This window comes from Pelecanus crispus, chromosome 1 (genome assembly GCF_030463565.1).
Source record: "Pelecanus crispus isolate bPelCri1 chromosome 1, bPelCri1.pri, whole genome shotgun sequence".
NCBI classification, from domain to species: Eukaryota; Metazoa; Chordata; class Aves; order Pelecaniformes; family Pelecanidae; genus Pelecanus; species Pelecanus crispus.
Window position 1 is genome coordinate 161,597,251 of NC_134643.1, and position 19,406 is coordinate 161,616,656.

The following is a 19,406-nucleotide window of genomic DNA, read 5'->3' on the forward strand; positions in this document are numbered from 1 at the left end:
TTGTATCAGCCCCATCAGCTGTGCAACAGGTAGGTGAATTGGTTCAGAGAGCTGACACAGAATTTAACTGTTGATTTTGGGGTGTGGTTCATTCTCTCTTGGATCAGTTTGCTGAACTGACTTCCTCTGCAGCCACAGAATTGCTAAATCTGATACAAAGAGCATGCAGTGAGAACAGTGGTAGGAACAGGATCATAAAAACGTGAATGAAAATCTCTGAATTAGAAAATATGGCATTGGTACAATATCCAATGAGCACAGAGGTAAACCAACATAAGCAAACATTTTATTGATATAACTTGATTCTCTAGTGAGAAATGTACTGAACTCACAGAAGTACCCCCCTACTGGTGTAAATACACCCCTGTGAGAGTGAGCAGTGCAATTTTGATTAAAACAGTGTGACTGGAGTAATACAATTCTGGTTTTAGGCAAATCATGACACATACAGGGCCACTACAGGGTGTAAACAATATATCCCCAAAACTTTGAATATACAGACAACTATAACTACATAAACAAACAATTACAGAACTGACAAATTTTTAAAAACCATCATTTTAAGTGTTCCAAGTAAGGAATATTGCATGCTTCATTTGGCAGATATCACTATCCAAAATAGTTTTTCATCATCATCTAAACACAACATACATGTTTCTCTGATTTCATTTACACCTATACCATTGACTATTTATGACTGCCTTGCTGTATCTACTAAATCCAAGCCAATTCCTTCCCAAATTTGGTATAAATGTGTTGCAGATACTCTGTAGATTAATATGGCTGCAATTTGATTCCCTTTAAAATAATCTGTGTTCTAATTTGATCATTAAGTAGGTGCTGGAAGAAGCCCACCAGGTCACAATATACTGTCATGCATTAATAATACTTGCCCTTATCCTATGAGGTAGCTCTCAGATTTCTACTCACAAATCTTATCAATCAGCTTGCTAGTTTTCCTTGTTTTTTTTCCCCTCTCCAGACTTCACGCTCTTTTTCAGATGATTCAGCAATAGCACAACCGCTCAAGATATTCTAGGAGAGCAAGCCTAAAGTCAATTCCTGCACCCCAAAACCAGGACTGCGCTCTGTACTGCTACCTTTCACTTAAAGAACTTACATCCAGTTTGGGTAACAACATTGGGTGTTGGATGCCGTGCAGTTGTCAGGGCCCTGAGAGCACTGAGGACCTCCTTGCCCTGCCATGCCTGGGTCTCCCCGACCCTGCCCAGCCCAGGGCCCCATGTCAGCCCCACAAGGCTGTCAGCTCCTGCCCTAGTGACACCACCGCCGCGCGGCCCACAGCCCTGCCCAGACACGGGCCACAGGCCACAGGCCCCACTGAGCCGGGCCCACCCGTGGACACACGTCCCGGCCTGGTCTCGGCCCGTCCCCATCCCCACAACCTGCATGGCCACCCCAGGGCTGTGTCTGGCCCAGGTTCCCCTCATCAGGGATCCTGACCCTACCCACACGTTGATGTCCTGGCCCAACCTTGGCCTGTCCCCAGGAAGATGCCTTGGTGCCCAGGGCTGGGGCTGCCCCGGTGCCCCCCGGCTGCCTGGATCCTGGCTGGGGCGGTGGGACAGGCCCTGCCTGACAGGCCCTGTCCGGCTGCCCCAGGGAGACCCCCACACTCCCAGTGGCCCAAAATGTAAGGAACAGCTGGCTCTTATGGCGCCCTTTCAGCATTTACCTGTATTTAATTACATTTGAACAAACGGTCACCTCCAGAAGGATTTCCAGTCCCACCCACACTTCCATAGATTTCATGACAGCAGAGTCACATCTCTGTTATTCCACCCTGGCACTTTGAATGTCCACGTAATCAAGTTTTTTCTGACTAAAATCCTTTTTACATCATGTCCTGGTTTCGGCTGGGATAGAGTTAATTTTCTTCCTAGTAGCAGGCATAGTGCTGTGTTTTAGATTTAGTAGGAGAAGAATGTTGATAACGCACTGACATTTTTAGTTGTTGCTAAGTACTGCTTATGTTACTCAAGGACTTTTCAGCTTCCCATGCTCTGCCAGGGGCACAAGAAACTGGGAGGGGGCACAGCCAGAATAGTTGATCCAAACTGACCAAAGGGCTATTCCATACCATATGACGTCATGCTGAGTGTATAAACTGGGGGGGGTTGGCCGGGGGGCAGCGATTGCTGCTCGGGAACTGTCTGGGTATCAGTCGGCGGGTGGTGAGCAATTGCATTGTGCATCACTTGCTTTGTATATCATCATCATCATCATCATCATCATCAATCATCATCATCATCATCATCATTATTATTATTATTATTATTATTATTATTATTATTATTATATTGTTGTTATTATTATTACTATTTTACTTTATTTCAATTATTAAACTGTTCTTATCTCACCCCAGGAGTGTTTCTCACTCTTACTCCTCCGATTCTCTCCCCCATCCCATCGGGGTAGGGGGAGTGAGCGAGCGGCTGCGTGGTGCTTAGTTGCTGGCTGGGGCTAAACCACGACAATCATTTCTAGCACATTAAAATTTGTGTGCTGTGAAACATTTTCTGGTTGAGGTACATTCTGCTGTATGGTAAATTTCAAACTATCAACATACTTCAGTCTATTGATACCAGCACCCTTTCTCAGACATCTCAAAGATAGTCAAGAAATGTGAAGAGCCATGGAGAGCACTGTGCACACATGTAGTCATTCCCTTCTTCACATTTACAGAGTTTTAAAATGGAGAGAAGTTTGGAGAGATTTTGACGTATACATGTCACATTCATAATCTTTATTTTTCAACAATATCGGCATTCAGTCACAGTCATTTATGATTTGCCAAAACCAACTGAGAATAACATATTAAACATTTTAGTGGTTCTTTTCTACTTCACAATGCACACCCACACCTCTCAATTTCATTTTTTTTTCCTAATATAATGCATAAGGTTTGCAAAGCCTAATGGCTCCTTGCACATACGGACAGCATGAGACACATACTCCTATTGGAGATGATGGAACAGGATCTGCTTTTCTTATCAGCTCAAGGATGGGATCACCACACAGAGACACACCCAGAAAATTGAGCTTCTGGAAAGACAGTGTCTGGAAAGACATCTCTTTCTACTTTTCACCTGTCTGCTAAGCACAGCTGACTGACAGACTGATTAGTGAAGTCTGGAGAGATTACCCCGTGCTGTGCAAACAACCAGGTTCACTGCAGGAAAGCAGGATATGAGGTCCTGTCACATGAGTCTTCCATATAAACACGACTATAGAAAGCGCACGTGCTGCATGAATACTTTAGTTTGGCTAAGCTCTTCAAGTATTTCCTTACACTCCTATTCAGCCATTATTGCATTGATTGCAACATGCTGGTTACCAAGTCCTTCTATTAGCCTGTGCATTACAAACAATATGCACATTTTCACAATTTGGTTAGTTGTCACACGTCTTTATAGAAAATGACTATATCTGGTTTCTGCATAGTTCTATATCCTGCCTCATTACTTGTTTTCCAAAAATTTGATTTGGCTGAATTTCTGTATTCTTGAAACACATAGTACTTTTCCCAATGGTAATCCAAGCAGCTTACATCCATTAGTTTCCAAACCTTCTTTATTATTCTCTAATTTCGAGTCAGCTCTTTCCATCCAAAATACAGGGACATGAAGGGTTTCACAGTTATAGCTAGAGCTTCTCTCACATCTTGGCTCCCAAACTCACAACCTTCAGGGAATTCTTTCACACTTGGCAAAGGGCAGGCTTGTCACATTTCATAACATAACACAACGACTTTTGCAACCTTTGTCCATTTCTGACAAGGTGGCCCAAATACCACCTTTCAAACTTGCCTGCTGTATATTCTTTGCACAGACTAGATGTCTTCTATCAGTAGTGACTACAACAAAGGTGCAACTGCAAAGCAATTGTTAAGTGTCCTAATGACACTGATAAGGGCTTGTCTCAACTAAATTTGTTTTAATACGTACTGAAATCTTTATTACTCTCCATGATAGCTGATGGATGTCCAGCAAGGACAGCAAAGTGCCCACAGACAGGTCCACATAATCTCCTCTAGTCAGTGCTGCTCTGACTGCGCAAGCTCAGCCTCCTGGAAATAATCTTGTTTCTACTCACTTTTATCCTACAAGCTGTTTCTGTATGCTTGCAAGTTCAGTGCATTCTGGCTAACACCTTCATTTCCCCTCATCAGTGACAGCAACCACTACCACTACCAATATGCCAACAACAAAAACCACTTGAAAAATCATTAATGACTGCATAATCACCCTAAGAAAAACAGATCACATGTATAAAGCCAGCACAGAAGGAAAGACCTATCATAAACCTGAAGCCTGTGACTACCACTTTCTTATACCACCTCAGAATAAGCAACAGAAAACATCTCTGTGTATCCACTTTGAGGTAAGACTATCACACTTGGGCAGCTGAAGATTGCAGCAATGCAGACTTCACCTTCAACGTTCAGTATTTGAAATACAAAAATTACACAGTGACGCAGGGGCCTGAAATGACATATTTATAACAGTTCATCTAAATGCAGTTTCCAACCAAAGAGACAAACTTGAAGCACAAACAGTTCCGCATTCAATATTGCCAAGCTCACAGATAGCTATGCCTGCACACCAATCTTACGTAGGGTGAACCTACACTGGGTTACCAGCAAAGCATCTGAGGATCTGGGGAACCTAGGGTGAGATGTAGGAGAAACAGACACCCCATCTCATATTTACTACTCAACGCCTCTTCTTTGACACCAATAAGCCTGTAGAAGGGTCAAACTATCATGTCAAAGCTGGGGCAACCAGTAAACCACAAAGCAAATTTTGCTTTACTTACACTTTACATAAGCTTTTACAGGTATGCATTGTCACAGTATGGACCACAGTTATAGGCCAGCATGGAGAGGACAAAATTATACTCACACAGCACCTGGTATAAGCATATCTTTTTTATAGCTTATGGGAAACAAAAGTCTGACATACAAGTTGATGGTTTAATTTGGCTTTGAAGTAGAATTATCAGTTATTCCCCATAGGAATCTCTCTGCTTTGCTTAGTCTGTTCTTGCAGTACAATAATAAGAGCTGCCTTAGTTCAATACCCTAGTTAGCTCAGTCCTCTCCAAAATTCAGTGTGATGTTGGACTACTGACCTCCTGACGTCCTTTCTAGCCTGACTGATTTTACAGCTCTATGAATCCAGCAATCTTGATGCAAACAAGGGGAAGGAGCAACCAACGTCTCATTGCCTGACAGAAGAGTGCCTCTCAGTTCTGAGTCATACCACTGAGTCTATATCCATATGGTGCCACACGGTAGGTTTGGGCTGCAGTGATGAGCTACCACTACAGAGGCTCAAGCTTCCCAAGTGATACGCAATGCCACACCTTCTCATTTGCTCAGTCTAGGCACTTGACATATACCTGGCACATAAAGCTGATAAATCAGGGAGAAGCCAGGGAGAACCCTGCACTAGAAGTGTTTAATTACTAATAGAAAAAGTTATCTAAGTTACCAACAGAGAAAGAGATGAGGGCTAATCCAGGAGAACCTGTGTGTATATAATCAAAACCACGTATACAGAGAAAGAGTGGTATAATGAACTAATGCGCATGTAAGCATCAGTAGAACTATGTATACTTGGACTTTACATCTGTCCTTTTCTGTCTAACTTGCATAATTCTAAACATTTGTACCATAGGATTTTTAGGGAGGGGTTTAAAAGCACAAGAAGTCCAATGTCCATCCCATATAGGAACCGAGTGAAGCCAGTGAAGTTCAGATGGCAATTATTAAAAGGTTTGATAGCTGGTGCCCTCTTATAGGATGCCCCCTTAGTAGACTAAGAAACAAAGCAGCAGTTCAAATTTCACACAGATGCTTCCAGCTTTAAGAACACTTCAAAAAAAAAAAAAAAAAAGCTACCACTATCTGCCAACAATATTTGTGATTGTTAAAATCTGGAGCACAGACCCTAGCCCAATGATTTAATGCTGCAACTGTCATGTTTGCCTTTTGAGTCTGTATGTAATCAAAACCCTAAACAGTGCACAGTGTGAGAAATTACCTTCTGCAACTATCTCATTGTTTGCCCTGTAAAATGACAGCATGTACTGCTTCAAGGTCACATATAGACTACACTGTAATAGAGAGTCATCTGAAAGAAACATGCTAAGAAAGCAGTGTGCAGCCCCAGGCTGACTGTCTGAATTCTACCTTGAACCTTCTACATATGCTTAAAATCCTTGTTTAAGGCTGGACATTTAGAAATATTTCCAATTTCACCTTAACTACACACCTTCCCACCTCTGTCCTTGGATTCAATTCACACAGAAACACAAGCTAAATTATCCATTCCTTTAGATTCATTGACTGTATTCGCTCAAGCTTCAGTTCCTCCACTGTAATAACCTGTTACTGTGATGGCTGCAAGTAACAATAATCAAGAAAAATCAGTTGTCTATTCATTATGCTTTATAACCTTTTCACTCATTTCTCTCTCATAGCTATAGAGCTTGTTCAATGCCAACTTGAAGTGCAAAAGGTTTTAACAGCTAAAAAGCCTTGCAGACTGAGTTAAGATGATACCTCAGTGTACTGAGAAAAAAGAATCCTCCAATTCATGTCTCAGAGAATAGAAAGATGACTGAAATAATAAGCAGTATATATACTTTCTGTTTAGAATTTTTATTGAGGAAGAAAACCCACTAGGTGCTATACCAATAAACCTGTCTGTGCCTCTGATATATTTGGTTTTTTACTGGGAAAGGTACTACAATTCAGGCAGAAGAATTGAGCAGTGTAACAGAAAAAGCCTAAAGAGATGGGACTTAGCAATTAAAAAAAGAATTTGCTGCATTTAGTGGCTCTGGCTATAATAATTTAGTTCTACCTTCAGAGCTTCTAGAGGAAGTTACTCCACTCAGTTATTCCACTTCACAAAACCTCCAAACAAACTGCACTTTCCAAAATCTCTGAACAAATGTTCTTCTCAATTTGGCAATTAATATGACAGGGATAAATTGAAGTCCATATGTTGCAGGATCCCAAAATAAGGTCTTTTCCCAGTCTTATGTTTAAGTATTTCATTTTATCAACATTCCTCCAATGTAACTGTTAAGTGTATATCCTGCTGGAAAAAGCCTTCTAAAATGGAATTGAAACATCAAAAACATTTTTAAGGAATTATTAAAAGTACAGGTAATTTTTTTGTAAAGAACTGTATTATTGCTTTAAAGGTTTGTTCTTTTAAAAAAAAAAAAAATTGAAAAGGTTATCCTTTATTGATTTCTGTAGTTTCCCAACTTAATTTCTATGATAGAATAATCAGTGATTGAAATTAAACATTTTAAAGTGATATTGAAAGATGAATACAGAAATGTTTCCCCTTTGTACTGAAATATTATTGGAAATCAATCTGAAGCACAATAAATACATTGAAGAAGAAATCAACTGCAAATTGCATAGAAAAGATTCTATACTTGCTATCTTTTTATTTCACAAGTATAGACTAGGGTCTTCTGCTATCACAGCAATCTTTCTTTTTAATCAGTGTGACTTATAACAATATCCAGGGAATGTCAGTAGTACCTGCCACCCAGTGGATGCCATCTTTCATTGAGAGAATAGCCTTTTGAATGCTGCCAATTTATAGCCTTGCATCCCACCGCATGGTGCTGGAAAATCAACTGTGGATCCCCTTTGAAATGAATAGGAAGAATGCCAGGTGCCAATTTGTTGGTTGTTAATGGCTTAACGACCCTTTATTGGCATGACAGTGGATTTGTGAGTGATTAGTCTTTGTGTTTCTTGCTGCTTTTGGGTGCCAGAGCATGCTGAAGTGGAAAACTTTTTATTATTACATGAAAAGAAAGATCTTACGAAGAAAAACACCAACATGGAACTAAAAATGAGTTTGATAGGCTTAAAATGAAGAAAGGACAGATATATGTCTGTAAAGGCTATCTGTTCTGACCAGATTACACTCTTAAAAAGCGGGATTCTTGTGAGGGGTAATGGTCTTCTGAATATTTTTTCTTGACATTTTAGTTTGTGAAAGCCTTTTGAATTAGACCCTGATCATGCAAAGTCATGCATAATTTACATACTGACTTGTCCCACTGAAGAAAAGCTTTATATCACAGTCCACCAAAATAAATAGTTGAGAAAATATGTTCAAAAGGAAATAAATAAAAATCTTAGGAAAATTTGTGTATTTTTACAAAGGTTTCCTCATAAATATTTTGTTTCACACTTGTAATTGAGGCAACATTTAAAACTATAATTTCTAGTTAACCAAATGTGTTCTTGGTTGGATTTATAGGGTTAAGGTTCAAGAATGGACTTTTCTATGTACAAAACAAGCAATTCAGTGCCTACATTTTAGAAATCTGTGATTCAAAGAAAAATCCAAAAGCTAAGTTTCTAGAAACTTTGTATATTAGTAAGAAAAAGGCATAATTTTCAGGGAGGTGATAAACAAATCCTTCAGGGTAAACTTAGAGACACACAAAAACATCAAACGGGAATTGCTATGTTCAAACCCATAATCTCAGTCTTGATTTATTCAGAGCTTAAACATGTGAGGTGGGACTACAAATAGTCTAGTCTATACTCCTGTTTTCAAAACACGGTTGGTAGCAGAGATGATGACAACATCAAAGTTTTTGTACAACAGCTTACTATGCAGTCAACTTTCTACAGTTTATTATACTATAAGCAAGACTATCCGGATTCATTTAGCCTCTCAGGCCTGTTCCCCGGGAGAAAGCCATGCCAGGGCGGACACTGCTCGAGAAACTTGAGGTGTGGGGCTGGGGAGAGTGGAGGAGAGAAGAGGCAGTGGGAGAGAGACATGGACAGACCCCCAATAGCTCTCAAAGCAACCCATCTGCACAACCTGTAGGCTAGCAAAACTGGGTGGGTGACAGCTCCAACCTCAGTTTTGTGGAGAAAAGGAGGAAGCTATAACTCCATTTGATGGTAAGACAGATAAATTACATTTGATGTGAATCCCCCTACTGTGGGGGGACCCAAAATGGAGGGATGCATTGTCCTTAGTTCCCTACTTGGTACAGGCAGAAGATAGCGGTTCAAATCAAGGTAGTTCTGGGCATGTGCAGAAACAGAAACTGCAGCTGAAACAACCCAGGGAGATTTCAGGGCTAAGAGAAAAGTAGCCAGCGAGCAGAGGTGCTCCTGCAGTTAGGCAGTCCACAGGGAGAACAAAAGGGCTGGATAAAATCTACACCATCAAGCCTATCCTTCACTCTTTTTTGATATGTTATACCTTTTCCTGTGAGTCTTACTTTTTCCAATTAAATAAGTGTTGTATATTAGGAATCATACATGTATTTATCAACAAAAAATAGTTAAACATTCAGTACTCATCTCAGTTTACCAAATTACTAAAAATGTAAACACATGGACAAAAAACCAAAAGCACATATGGAATCCTGTAGGAATTCAAATATATTCAAATTTCATCTCCCTGTGATTTTATGATTGCTTTTGAAATGGTCTGCTTTAATTACTTAACATCTGTTACCCAATAACTAAAGGCATTATGTTTCCCTGTGTCACAACAAAAAGATTCCTTGTGTTGCTGAATTCAGCACACATGGAGCTAAACAAGGTTAACAACCATGCTGAACCTATAGGATTGAAGGCTTGCCCTCATTTGAAATGTGCCTCTAGCTTCCAGGCCTTCGAAACAGCTTCTTCATCAATGGGTAGATTGAGATGGTTGGTTGATGTTTCATTTTTCTATATACAGTTCTGATTAAGTCACCAGCAGCATGTCTGACAGTCAGCTGTGTGAGCATATTCCAAAGTTACAGACATACGAGTTCCCAATACAGAATGCATGTATTTGTCTGTCTTGTGGATGTATTTATTCATAGTATCCACTTTTCTTTCTTTCCAAGAGCCCCAATTAGGCAAAATTTTGTGCACTTCATTAATTTCATATGATCTGAATAACCTCTTGACTTCAGTATTCAGTGTCTAGTGTTCATGTCTCTTAAGGACTGGACAATAAATATTAAATTGTATAAATTATCATACATATGTATTATGATTTCTTCTACAATAATTCCTAGTAAATCAACATTGCTAATAGTCACTTTTAGATTATCATCTAATGTACAGATTTCTCCTCTGATTCAAAGGAAACTAACTGTAAGATCCCAAATAACTCTGTATGGGCAAACCTCCCTTTTATGACATATATAGTGAATTTCAGATGCTTTCCCAGTGTGTGTGTGGGGGTGTGTGTGGAATTTAGATGACGTTCAGAGTGAGAGTAAATAGTTATCTAAAATTAAAATATATTAAAAACAAAGCACTATAATACCTTAGAAATCTACTTGTGCTTTAAATTTTAAAAAGGACTGGGCATGTTAAGGTAAGGAAATATAGACTATATAATCCCTCAAATATATTTTAGCTGCCCTGTAGTTCTGTTTTGAATGTTCTTGATTATGCTGCATTTTAAATTCCTCAGACTGAGATTAGATTAATTTGGTTAGGGTTTTTTTTTTGTCCTGCTTCATGATTTCACTATGCAGTACATTACTAATGGGTGTAATTGGTCTCATTTCCTATTAATATAGGTTTTGACACAACATTTCCATTTTTTATTTTTGGGGCTTTCTTTTGTCATGAAGGTTTACATGTGCATACTTAACACGCTACAACTTTTTGCCATTTTAGCCTGGTTGGAATGATGCATCCAGAGTTTATTGGTGAAAGTGAGGTCTCCTAAAAGACATATAAAATCAAGAGCGCACAGAGAACTGGGAAAAGCTACTCAGATTACACAACTTAATCCTGATTCACCAACCATTTATATTTCTGGCCTTTATGCTCTTGGTGTAATACATGTATAGTAAGGTTATATGTACAGGAAAATAACCATGCATTTAATATTTCTCATAATATCACTTATAAAATTTTACCACTGTCTCTTCAAAAAGCTGTAGCTGAGACTAACATTGTACAAAAGAAATGCTAATTAAAGTACCTTTGGGAGAAGAAAGGAATGAAAGAAGCTGTTATTAAATATTAATCATAAGAAACAAGGCAGGAATATTTTTAAAGGTTGAAGCAATCAAGAGTGGGTTATTTTAGCTTGGGATGGCATTGAAGATTGATCTCAACTTTCACACAGAGGTCTTTCTCTTTTCAAGAGTCACCATTTTTTTAACTCAAGATGGATTTTTTTTTTTTTTTTGCCTAATTTAAGGAAACTCTGGCTTAAGGATAAAGACCCAACTTGGCAGATTTAATGCTACACCTATTTTTCACCTGTTTCCTAAATATTAAGCATAATAATGAGTTTTATTACTTTTTCTTTTCTGTAAATCTGTTCTATTACTGCAATTCTCTGTCTTTAGCAAACATATTCTTTTATCTTTCAGTCTTGTCTAGTAGCAAAGATGCCTCTGAACTACTGACACATGAAAAAACAATCCTCATCCAAGGCTTTGGTGAATTTGAATTGGCATTGCCATGCTCAGAACCTTGGTTTCTAACCACTTATCCTAGCACATGCAATGGGTAAAATCAGAAAAGGTGCCTGCAATCAGTTGGAGAAGAAGAGGTGTCATTGAACTTCTAAAGAGATAGGTTGAAAGTCAGAATCCCAAGGGCAGAGAGGTTTGCAATGAATAGTCTTCCTTACACACTCTCAAGTGGTCTTCATTCCTCAGCCTCTTTCTCCAGTTTCCTGCTACCTGACAACAGGCTTCACCTAATGGAGTCTTACATTCACAAACCTGTCACTACTGCCTGTGTCCTGGCTCTTCCAGCTTTTCAAAAAGACTGCTGGCAACTCTTAAAACTGATCTCTCAGAACCAGTAAGTTTGCCCTGATATGTTTGCCAGACACAGGCAGTGCAACCTGCTTTTCAGAGCAACTTGTCTGTAACCTGACAAGATGTTTGTACTGGAAAAAGATAGAACAGTAAAGCATAAGCAAGCCTATTGTAATAAGATGCAAAAATAAGAAGTCTTTTAGTGCATTTGGAAATAATGCAAGGAAATAATAAAAAATGTGCTTTACTTCAGCTCAGTTTCAGCCTGTTTTGTTTCAAATTATTTTTATATTTTTTCCCGTGAATAGGAACAGTCACTGGAACATCTTTGACACATTCTCCTAACTATTGGAAGTTAATGGTCAGCTCATCTGCCACCTCAAATTAAAGACATAATCTTCTTTTGAACAGATTTTGCTTTCCCTTCCCCTGGGCCCTTTTTGTAACCCAAAGTTGTTAGGATGCAAATTACACTCCAGCACCAGCCCCACCTGTACGCCCTCTGTACTTCATTACACAGCCTTTTAATTAATGTAACTGACATTTATCATAATATTATACATTATACAATGCTTGTGAAAAATAACTAATAATACCACCCCACCCCCACTATATTGATTACTCCAGTCCTCCCAAATATCATGGTACTACCAAATCTCACAATACCATTAATCTTTCAAAGAGCTAGAGATACTGGCATCACAGGGGGAAAGGGAGGTGGAACCCCTGTTTTTTCCCTTCACTAAGCAACTCCTCTGCAGCAAATCTGCTGGGCCTAGGACCGGGTCCTAGGAGGCCTTCCTTGGCAATGGACACTACAGCAAAATTAGGATATTGGTATTTTCTGCTTTTTGAACCATCTTTTCTGGGCATCCCCTGGTGAGAGAAGGGAGAGTAAGACTGTCCCCAGTCACTGCATCCTACTGCTAAAGGCAAAGGGCCACTCCAGTAGCTCTGCATGGCTGGGAAGAAGCTCAGGCAGAGTTAAGGAAGGCTGAGTAAAACACAGAGTCAGGCTCAACCTCCAAGGAAAGGACCAAGAATAGTTGTTAGAGATGCAGCATTAGTGCTAACACTCACTCACTTTGGTATTTCGGCTATTTAGAATCACAATGCTGCCACAGAATCAGCATATTGCCCATCAAAAGGATGAAATGGGCTTTAATTAGGTTTAGGGGATCTGCATTTCCCTTTTGAAATGCTGATTTTCACAGGAGTACTTCTTTTGTCTCAAGACTGAGTTGCTGTCTCTCTGGGTTTCCCATCCTGACCTTCCACCCCTGCCAGCATGGCAGACCTTATGGTATACACCATGACTACATTACAACTTAGAGTTTTCATGACAAAAGATACTACATACACAGAATGTCTGACAGTCCTATGATTTAGGTAATGTTGCAGGATTTCTGAAAGGTTGGGTTACAGAATATACCAAAAGATGACTGAAACTAAACCCAGTGTTTTAGTTTCCCTTCCTCTGGTAGATTTTTGGTACAGGACTGTCACATTCACTTTTAGCTTCTGTTTCATCATGGCAAGTTTATCTGTGAGTTCACACTCAAAAAATCACCTCTTTCAAAGCAGCCACTGTTTCCCATTGTTGTCAGTGGCAATAACTCCACCGTTGCTTCAAGAAGGATACACATCCTTTATTCTCAAGAGGCCAAAATACCAAGATCTGTTCTGCATGACTACCTTGTAGTTGAAGCAGAAATTTGGGCTCAGATTCACTTGGTTTATTTCCTGATTGCTCAGTTCATTTCCTAATTGCTTGTACACGAGTCTAAGCTGATGTGCAGGCTCAGCAAATACTGGAGTATCCGTATCAGAGAAGAAAATCGGAGTCCATGCTAATGTTAAGTGTATGTGCAAGCACACCTATTTCACAGTGGGAAGGAATGGGATGCAGAAGCCTGCTTGGCTACATCTTCCAGTTTGCAGTAAAATTATATGACTGATGTCAGCAGGACAAATACCCTGCTGTCCATTATTAATAGGGATTTAACACCTCACAGAACAAAGCTATCTAGAATTTAAAGGCAAATGAACTACAGGTATTCCCTTGCCAGCAGAGGTGTACAAAACTGGTGTCAGAAAACACAGTGCACTCACTTACTCACCGCTTTCTGCCTCTATACATGTCATCACTGAGGCTGATAGTTGAAAAATCTCTCAAAATGCTCACTGTTAGTAGTGCGGGTGAATGTGGACCACCAACAGCACTAAAAAGCATACTACTTTAAAAAAGAGAAATTGCAGGAAGCTGTGGGGAGAGAGAGAGGGAGGATTTCCCTTCAAACTCCATGGGTCAGATAAAAGATCAAATTTCAGTTAAGAACAATTAAAAAAAAAAAAAAAAAGCCTCCAAACAGAATAAAGATACAACATTTTGCTAGGTTTTAACTTTATGAGAAACATAATAATCATATATTTAATTTCTAAACTCGAGACAAAGCAAGTCACTTGTAAAAATTTCTCAAAGCCCATTCTAAAATGAATTTTAATGCCAACTAATGATCACACCTATTAGCATGCAGTATCAGAGATGCATTTTGTGCCCAGTAGCAGCTGCTACAGTAATTTTGGAGAAGATATATTGTATTCTACATGAATAACAAAGACAATGAATTCTTAAGAGTGAAATTCTGATCAGACTCAGGTGTGAAATGTCTCTGCACTAGCCACATTATACATTCATCTTTATATATATTAATGTTATCCAATTTATTTCACCTACCAAACCAGACCACTTCTCACCATTTTGAAATGTGCTGTCCAGTCTATATAGTTTATGATATTCTGTAAGAAATGAGCCCCTGGACTTCACTTGGGAAGCTACTTCTAGCCTATTCTACTGTTGCGTCCTCTTTCTACTTTGTATATTACACTTTTTGTATTCCCATCATAAAACTGTAAACCATCCCTCTCTAGCTGTCTTTACACCTATAGAATGGGTGTTCTTTCTTGCTGAATTATTACCAGCTGCATTCAAACTTGTTCAGATGTGAGCATTGCTTTACTACTCTCATAGTTCTTCATCTCCTCCTTTTTAATCATTCTCTACAATTCCCCCTGGTTTTGTTGCTCTTCCATGAGCTCCATGCAACATATCCACATTTTCTACTTAATCAGTATGTAACTGATGTAAAATTTTTATAACCAGACCCCAAAACAAGTAAAACTGCTCCAAGATTCATCAACAAACAGGATTTTGCTTAACAGTCTCAGAGAAGGACAAGACAGTCAAACAGACTTTGGTAGTGCTTCAATTTAAAGAATAAAGGAAACATATAGTTGTGGGTAAAGCCTTCAAGAACCCAAGACTTGCAAACAATTCCTAAATACATCTAAAAATTGAAGAAAATAGGCCCAGCTGCAATTCCTTATGAATGAGTCTACTCTCTTATAATTCTGTTGATGTGTACCCTCTTCCAAGCGTAAAACTGAAACAAAATTGTATGAACCCCAGAATTTTATCCTTGAGATTTTCAGATTAATTTTAAAAAGCCCCCACACCCTGAAAGCTGTGAAGCTTGAGGACTTATAAGCACTTTGAACCCAAGGATCACAAAAACAGTACAACAACATTGACATTCTTATCACAAAATTGACTCCATCTATTTGTATCTAGTTATTTCATTTAAACCATCCAGGTTGCACAGTGCTCTTCTTGGACACCACAGTGTACCCATACATCCTAAATGGCAGGATCAGGCTTGTTCACAGCCATGTGAGGTTCAACAAGGCCAAGTGCAAGGTCCTGCACCTGGGATGGGGCAACCCCCGATATCAATACAGGCTGGGGGATGAAGGGATTGAGAGCAGCCCTGCCGAGAAGGACTTGGGGGTACTGGTGGATGAAAAGCTGGACATGAGCCAGCAATGTGCACTCGCAGCCCAGAAAGCCAACCATAACCTGGGCTGCATCAAAAGCAGCGTGGCCAGCAGGTCGAGGGAGGTGATTCTGCCCCTCTGCTCTGCTCTGGTGAGACCCCACCTGGAGTGCTGCATCCAGCTCTGGGGCCCTCAGCACAGGAATGACATGGGCCTGTTGGAGCGGGTCCAGAAGAGGGCCACCAAAATGATCTGAGGGCTGGAGTACCTCTCCTATGAGGCCAGGCTGAGAGAGTTGGGGTTGTTCAGCCTGGAGAAGAGAAGGCTGCGAAGAGACCTTATTGCGGCCTTTCAGTACTTAAAGGGGGCCTATATGAAAGATGGGGACAATCTTTTTAGCAAGGCCTGTTGTGACAGAACAAGGAATAATGGATTTAAACTAAAGAAGCATAGATTTAGACTAGATATTAGAAAGAAATTTTTTATAATGAGGTTGTTCACGCAGAGGAACAGGTTGTCCAGAGAGGTGGTAGAGGTCCCATCCCTTGCAACGTTCAAGGTCAGGTTGGACGGGGCTCTGAGCAACCTGATCTGGTTAAAGCTGTCCCTGGTCACTGCAGGGGGGTTGGGCTATATGGCCTCTAAAGGTCCCTTCCAACCCAAAGCATTCTATGATTCTATGATTCTATGATATTATACCTCAAGTGGAATTCACCTCTTCAAAGCCACTGCACTTCAAGCTCACAAAATTAATTACCACAAGGAAAGGTGTCACCTGATAGAATTTAGTCTACTAAAGCTATTTGAATACTGAATATGTTGGAACACACGTTTACACTTGTTATTATAAACAAAATGTCTAATTTGAATATTAAATTATCTCTGAAAGAGTAAATACATTCAAATTGCATTAAAATACCTTGCTGCTGATTACTAATATTTAGTAAACAAAACTGAATTTTTGAAGATTTGCTGAGTTCTCATCTTGATTACTTTGAGCATTTTTTCCAAAATATACAATATTCAGATCACTCTGAATCCCATTTTTTTCATAGGATAACAATTTATCTTCATATAGCAGAAGGGAGTTTATTCTAAGTCATTAAATTATTATTACTAATTCATGTTAAGGTACATCTCTGCTACTTACTTGGATTGATCTACTTTTTAAAAAATGCTTGTTCAATGTCCAGCTTTTCCAAAAAGAAGCATTTTTTAAATACTTATTACCGAATTTGGTTCCCTGTATTCAAACTGAGCATATTTGGGAATGCTGTTGATTAATGAGCACGCTGTGCAGTAAAAGCCAGATCCTGGAGACCAGACATGGATTTATGGGAAGAAAGGAAGGCTGACAGGCTGTTAAAACCTGTCTCCCACCTTTGTTTGCTTAAGCCAGCATTACAACCTCTTTCTCAGTCCCCCAGGCTGTTTCACCAAAAGCAGGGAGCTGAAAAGATGGTGTGACATTTGAAGAGACAGGAAATGTATGCTCATTCCCATCTGCAGCCTTATATTACAGTCATTTCTGCCTTAGGACCCAGTGAAGGGGAGGGTTTGGATCTTTTTTGCACCAGAGATATATTTACTTCAGCTATGCAGATAAAGTTGATGTAAAACTGCAGTGAGATGGAGGATACTCCATGCCATTATCCGGATCCATCACAATTAGCTTACTTGCTGTATATACCCATTAGTAAATAGTGATGTGTAATATGAATGCTGAATGTTGAATGAATGACCGAAATATGAATAAATAGACAAGAGAAACAGGTGGTGCCAAAAGCCCAGCTTCCCCAGCTATACCGATTTCAGTGGGATTACTTCAACCTGTGTCTAGCCTGGCCTCATGGGTTGAAATCCATTACTGTTTGGAGGCACTAGGTGTGCTTCCAGAGCACATCTTCCAGTTCAGTTTTGTCTGAAAGGAGTCTAGTTTGCATACTCCATAAAGCAAGACCAAACACAGTAAATGGATATGATATTTACTACAAAAGCATATGTCTAATTTGAACTGAAATCCTAATGTAGATATATTCACTAAAGAGTCATGGTTGGATGTTCCACTCAGCAACAATAGTAGGAGAGCAGCTATTATGCCTATGAGTTTAATTGGGTTTTTGTTTGTTTTTTTTTTTTTAATTAGCTCACACTATAACATTTCTTCGTATAGCATTATTCAGCTCAAAGCGAACAGGCTGTGGGAATATTTGGCTAAAATCACAACAGACAGGTACTTGCAGGTCAACAAGCTGCTTAAAGAAAACAATCACACTTTTTCATAGTCCTGTGAAAGGACCACAGGCATCAAATTCAGGGTAGTGTTGTTAGTCCTACTGGAGTTCTCTCTGCGGGCTATTTGAGCTCCTTGCTTCTGGGAACCTATTTTATCTGTTTCACGTGCAGGACACCATCCTCCACCTTACTTTCCTTTGCCTGAGGTATCTTCCCCTTATGCTCGTGCTATTTACTCTCAGCAGTTGCTGAACTTTCTGTTCTGATTCAGGTGCAGCTCAAGGCCAAGTATGGGTAACACAAAAGACGGCTGATGCCCCATCACTGCTCCAATGAACAAGCTACATTTCTTCAGCATAAATATCAAAAATAGCCTCAAGTATCTGACTTTTACAGAATGCTAAAAGTCATATCTAGTATTCTGCTTGGATTTTAGAGAAAGCTGGGAGCTATGGGAACATGGAGGAAGAAGATCTTCATTTATAATCCCTGTACTTTTACACATTAGGAGAGTGGAATGAAAGGTTGTGAATTTTATTTGTAACTTAGCTATAAATGATGGCCTGGGCACTAACTTGAAAAGAAGAGCTCTTTGATTCATTTCCTGTATAGATCTCAATGTGTAAGACTATACCTTAGTGATAAGCAATGATAGAACAAACGCCCATTAAAATGAAGATTCAGGAGTGAGTAAAAAACACATACCTAATCAAACTGATAAAAATTAGGAGAAACTTGCCAGTTCATTTGTGTGATGTGACTCTATTTCAGACCTCCCTTATTCAGGTAGTTTTGTGCTAATGTGATTACAAAAAGCTGCCATAAAATCTGTTTGCAAAGGTGCTGCTAAAAGCACTGTATCAGTTCTTTTCTTACATCCCTCCCACACAACAGTATGGAGATTTCTGGGGACTTCTAAAACTTGAGAGATCCTTACTGCAAAATTTGGTTCCCTTTTGAGGAGTAAATTACAAAATTCCTCAGATTACTATTGGCTGCACCAGGGATTCAAACAATGCCAGGAAACTAAAAACAGAACCCCTAAAACATGGTTATGTATTTCAAAAGGACATAAACATCATTTCACAATCAGAAAGACAACCCACTATCTGATGTGACTATGGGTCAACACCATCTCATTGCTCTAGCCATGCCAGTGCCACTAATAGCAGCATTTATTACTCCAGATTTTGGCTAAAATTGAGAAACTAATTTTCAAAGTAACTTGTGTTAAATTCTATGGCTCATGTAGGTATATAAGAGGCCACACATAATGATGATCATAGTACTTACTGGTTTTGAAATATATTAGTTTATACATATATTAACCTCAGACTAAATTCATTAGGTTTCCAAAGGTTTATTCTCTACACTTCATTCATTTCAGTAATAAGCTATAATATGTTGTATGCAATACATGCCTGTACATTCTATTATGACAGTCACTTTATGATTACTTTTAACAAGGCCTGTTGTGACAGAACAAGGAATAATGGATTTAAACTAAAGAAGAATAGATT

The 19,406-nt window shown here is 39.3% G+C and overlaps 1 protein-coding gene across 1 annotated transcript in view; it reads right to left on the reverse strand.

The window, feature by feature from the left end:
- Positions 1-19,406, reverse strand: part of MYO16 (myosin XVI) — a 315,002-nt gene that overhangs the window by 294,992 nt on the left and 604 nt on the right. The window lies entirely within an intron of this gene.